At 34.2% G+C, this 6,000-nt stretch overlaps 1 pseudogene; it reads right to left on the minus strand.

The window, feature by feature from the left end:
• The window catches only part of LOC125655598 (ubiquitin-like modifier-activating enzyme 1), a 37,983-nt pseudogene that overhangs the window by 21,237 nt on the left and 10,746 nt on the right, over positions 1 to 6,000 (minus strand).

A 6,000-nucleotide genomic window follows, 5' to 3' on the forward strand; every position in this document is an offset into this window, starting at 1 on the left:
GATACCAAATACGAGACAAAAAGTAACTTCTCATTTCTAACAATATTGTTTAAGAAGAGTAAAATGAAAGATACAGCATTCTCACATTATCACCAGTGTGAGATTGACTTTACCCATGTGAGATTTTTCTATTTCACACTGCTGCGACATCATTTGATTGTGATGTCATATATTTTCTATGATTTACGTTACACGGTGAAGATTTACGTTACACGGTGAAGTAAAAAAAATTTTGCATTGTTATCTTTAAATTTAATGTAGTATAGCTTTCTGGTGGACAACCTTGGGTTTTATAGTTCATACTTTTACTGTAACCATTTTCGGGTATGCTCTTTCTGCCTATCTAATTAGTTTTTGCATCGAAGTTCAAATGAGGATTTTGATAATTTAGAATTTTCTCAAAGCTCCTTTTATGCACTAAACTGTAGGTAAAATGTGAGAAAAATAATCCTTCATTATTTACTCGTGTGGGATAGGGAAATTCCACCTCTGGAACAAGATTCACTGACTGCGAATCTTGTCCCCTCGGTGGAATTTCCCTATCCCACACTCGTACTAATGAAGGATTCTATTAATACCCACCAGCAATGTGTGCTCGATGGCGTGGGGGAAGTCCTTCATAGCATGGAGAGAGATGGAGAACTTTGGTGGGTCCTGTAAGGAGGAGTAGGACTTGGTCACTTTAGGAATGACCACCTGAACATTTCCTTTGGTCCCTTCAGTCCCCGACTCCAGCAGAGGTTTGTAGTAATACACACATTTCCTGTCCATGTACATCCCTGAGGTCAAACACCAAATATATTACACACGGATAATAATAAAACATGTACATCCCTGAGGTCAAACACCAAATATATTACACACGGATAATAATTATAATAAAACATGTACATCCCTGAGGTCAAACACCAAATATATTACACACGGATAATAATTATAATAAAACATGTACATCCCTGAGGTCAAACACCAAATATATTACACACAGATAATAATAAAACATGTACATCCCTGAGGTCAAACACCAAATATATTACACACGGATAATAATAAAACATGTACATCCCTGAGGTCAAACACCAAATATATTACACACGGATAATAATAAAACATGTACATCCCTGAGGTCAAACACCAAATATATTACACATGGATAATAATAAAAAACATGTACATCCCTGAGGTCAAACACCAAATATATTACACACGGATAATAATTATAATAAAACACGCACAGAGCGCCATGTATAACAAAAATTTACCCTAAGGTGCTTAACAATAGGGTATGATACGAATGCAAAATTAAAATGCGTAATACATCTATTAATTATATATATATATATATATATATATATATATATACGTATATATACGGAAACCAATGGGAGACAAAGATGATACAATTATTTTGGAAGTTATAGAGTAATATGCCTTGTATTAGACATCAACGAATTAAAAACATTGAGATGATTTCAATTTAGAAATTTGCAATAAAAATGGCCATTGAGAAAAACTTGTACTGTCCCATAAGCTTGGGAAGTTAGGGAAAGCTAACTTTTAAAAGTGGGTTTTTCACAGTTTTTTTAAAACTTTTAGAATACGTTTATGCAATATACAGTATCAATTTATAAATCTTTTTCCCTGGATGAAACTTAATTGTTATGATGATAAAATGATAAATCACTAAATATTGTCTCGCATGTCCAAAAAAAATAATTTTTCAAATTGGGTCAAGAAGAATACATATTCCTTAAGAAATTGACTTGTTTTATAATCTATAGAAAAAACCAGAATTTTTTTAACTCACTAGCATCAATATTATCCAGGGCATTAGCAACACCATCCAAATTCTCAAAGAAATCGTCTGTGTAGATGTTCTCTGTATCAGGACCCACCCGGTCTCCTGGGGTACGATCTTCAGGTTGGGTTCATCGCTTTGGCAGCATTGGCTGCTGTTGATGATTTGTGTTTCTAAAACAAACAGAGCAACCAATTTATAATTAAGGTATACAAAAACAAACAGAGCAACCAATCAATAAGGCATACAAAAACAAACAGAGCAACCAATTAATAAGGTATACAAAAACAAACAGAGCAACCAATCAATAAGGTATACAAAAACAAACAGAGCAACCAATTAATAAGGTATACAAAAACAAACAGAGCAACCAATTAATAAGGTATACAAAAACAAACAGCAACCAATTAATAAGGTATACAAAAAGAAACAGAGCAACCAATTAATAAGGTATACAAAAATAAACAGAGAAACCAATTAATAAGATATACAAAAACAAACAAACAACCAATCAATAAGGTATACAAAAACAAACAGAGCAACAAATTAATAAGGTATACAAAAACAAACAGAGCAACCAATTAATAAGGTATACAAAAACAAACAGAGCAACCAATTAATAAGGTACACAAAAACAAACAGAGCAACCAATCAATAAGGTATACAAAAACAAACAGAGCAACCAATCAATAAGGTATACAAAAACAAACAGAGCAACCAATTAATAAGGTATACAAAAACAAACAGAGCAACCAATTAATAAGGTATACAAAAACAAACAGAGCAACCAATCAATAAGGTATACAAAAACAAACAGAGCAACCAATCAATAAGGTATACAAAAACAAACAGAGCAACCAATTAATAAGGTACACAAAAACAAACAGAGCAACCAATCAATAAGGTACACAAAAACAAACAGAGCAACCAATCAATAAGGTATACAAAAACAAACAGAGCAACCATTCAATAAGGTATACAAAAACAAACAGAGCAACCAATCAATAAGGTATACAAAAACAAACAGAGCCACCAATTAATAAGATATACAAAAACAAACAGCAACCAATTAATAAGATATACAAAAAGTGCCGTGGCAGTTTGTTTAACTGAACAGATGTTAAAAAAGGAAATGCTTTATTTCTCCACTACATGTATCTGTTCCCAGTAAAGTGTTTACCAAATCAGATGGGATATATGAGCTAACTCTTGCCCTGAGAGTCAGAGATATCATGAATAAAAAGCCACAATAAACACACTTACAACAAATAAAGACAACTCACAGCTAAAATTAATTAGAGGTTTATTCCTCTAGAGCACCTAGGCCAGCCTGGATTCTTATAGAGGTCAAAGTTGTTTTTCCGTTTTCTCTGATTGTGTTTGCAGTGTATTGTGTCCGTGTTGTCTCCTGGAACTTGTTAATCTCTACTGACTTCATCTACTGATTACAGACTTATCCCCGTTCCCCTTTCATAACAACATGTGTTTATGAAACACTGATGTCCCGGTATGGCTAAATTCTAAGGTCAACAATTTTAGATGAAAACAACTAGACTTGTCACAAGGAGTATTCATGTGAAATATGAAAGTTCTACCATCAACCATTCGAAAGTTATGGCTAAGGTTAAAGTTTTTGAAAAGTAGGTCATACCCCAAGATCACGAAAAACATTTTGCTAACTAAAGAAATATCTTGTCAAAAGGAATACACATGTGAAATATGAAAGCCCTATCACGATCGATTCAAAAGTTACGGCCAAGGTTAAATTTTTTGCAGAGAAACAGGACAGACCACAAATCTCCAATTACTGGGGCATAACAACAGTACCACAAATGGAACATGATATGACAAAAGTTCAGTGCAATACCTGTATCCATTATGAGAAAAGTCCAAGAAACTATTTGACCTACTTTTAGCCCTAAAGTAGGTTGCAGAGCACCAATACGCAACTTCCGAGATATCAGCTCTTCTGTGATTGAGGTACGTTCAGTTTTCTGTTGAACACTTGGGTGGGTACAAGATGAATACATATACTATAGGCTAGCTATGTAAATACGGATAAAAGTAATGAAAGTGTAATTTTTGTTTATATCAGCCGTTGGTATACATTTAACTGACCATATCAAGAACAATATTTGTTTGAATTAGGCCATTTAATTAGATATGAAATTATTTTTTATTTCCTCCTCTGCACGAGTAATATTTTAATCAAAGAAATATTGTGATTATCGATTTTTGTTTGAGCTATTTTATTATCAAATATTAATAAACTTACTAATATTGTGTGTCCCTGCAGTTTGGGTGGTTGCATGATATCCAATATTCGGCCTTTACGCAATATATGAAGGCAGCGATAAGCATTTGTACCCACCACGTGTGGGCGATAGTATGTTTTGTGTCTCACTGTGCGTAAGAGTTCCACAAAGGGAAAGAATTATTGGGCAACTCGGAAGTTGCATATTAAGCTGAAATGCAAACTGAATCTGCATTTCTCTGAGAGAAAGGCTATGACTACTGTAAATTTCAGGGCAATACCTGTATCCATAACAAACAAGAGGCCCAAGGGCCTAGAATCGCTCTTCTGATAAATTGTACAACCCCACCATTTCTATTCTTAGCCTCTTAGTATTCTAAATCTTTAGTTAAATCCTAAGAATTCAAAAAAAGTAGGTCAATGTGACCTACTGTTTGGTTTACACATTTTGAAAACCCAAGAAATATCAACTGACAAAGTTTGATGATTTTAAGCCAATTAGTATCTGAATATTGAAATATAGCTGTCAAATTCCAATCATAGGTCATGGTGACCTACTTTTTGGTCAGCGAACTCCGAACATGCAAGACCCATCAACTGACAAAGTTTGATGACTGTAGGTCAAATAGTATCTGAAATATATAAATATAGCCGTCAAATTCCAAAAGTAGGTCAAGGTGACCTACTTTTTCGTCAACACCCTTCAAACATGCAAGACCCAACAACTGACAAAGTTTGATGACTGTAGGTCAAATAGTATCTGAATTATATAAATATAGCCGTCCAATTCCAAAAGTAGGTCAAGGTGACCTACTTTTTGGTCGACACCCTTTGAACATGCAACACGCATCAACTGACAAAGTTTGATGACTGTAGGTCAAATAGTATCTGAAATATATAAATATAGCCGTCCAATTCCAAAAGTAGGTCAAGTTGACCTACTTTTTGGTCGACACCCTTCGAACATGCAAGACCCACCAACTGACAAAGTTTGATGACTGTAGGTCAAATAGTATCTGAAATATATAAATATAGCCGTCCAATTCCAAAAGTAGGTCAAGGTGACCTACTTTTTAGTCGAAATCCTTCGAACATGCAAGACCCATCAACTGACAAAGTTTGATGACTGTAGGTCAAATAGTATCTGAAATATATAAATATAGTCGTCAAATTCCAAAAGTAGGTCAAGGTGACCTACTTTTTGGTCGACACACTCTGTAGACTCAAGATGCATCAACTGTCAAAGTTTGATGATTGTAGGTCAATTAGTGACTGAAATATATAAATATAACTGTCAAATGCCAAAAGTAGGTCACAGTGACCTACTTTTTGGTCGATACACTCCGAAGACTCCAGATGCATCAACTGACAAAGTTTGATGATTGTAGGTCAAATAGTGTCTGAAATATAGTAATTTAGCTGTCAAATACCAAAAGTAGGTCACAGTGACCTACTTTTTGGTCAACACAAACCGAAGACTGAAGACGCATCAACTGACAAAGTTTGATGATCCTAGGTTTTACAGTGCCCAAAATATGCATCTAAAATTGAAAATGTGAAATTTGAATATCTGCAAAATTCAAAAAGTAGGTCACTGTGACCTACTTTTTTATAAATATGTTTCAAGGCCTCAAGATGCATCAACTTACAAGATTTGATGATTCTAAACCTCTCGGTATTTGAAATAACAACTTAAAATATATCTATAAATGATAAGCCATAAAATTCAGAAAGTAGGTCACGGTGACCTATTTTTCAGTTGACGCATTTCAAGGTCCCATGATCCACCAATTGACAAGTTTTGATGATCATAGGCTTCAAAGTGTCCAAGATATGCATCAAAATTAATTTTAAAATAAATACCTGCAAAATTCAAAAAGTAGGTCACCGTGACCTACTTTTGAGACAACTTGACACAAGATCCTAAGATGCATCAACGGTCAAAATT

The sequence above is a fragment of the Ostrea edulis genome, chromosome 7 (genome assembly GCF_947568905.1).
Source record: "Ostrea edulis chromosome 7, xbOstEdul1.1, whole genome shotgun sequence".
Classification (NCBI taxonomy): Eukaryota; Metazoa; Mollusca; class Bivalvia; order Ostreida; family Ostreidae; genus Ostrea; species Ostrea edulis.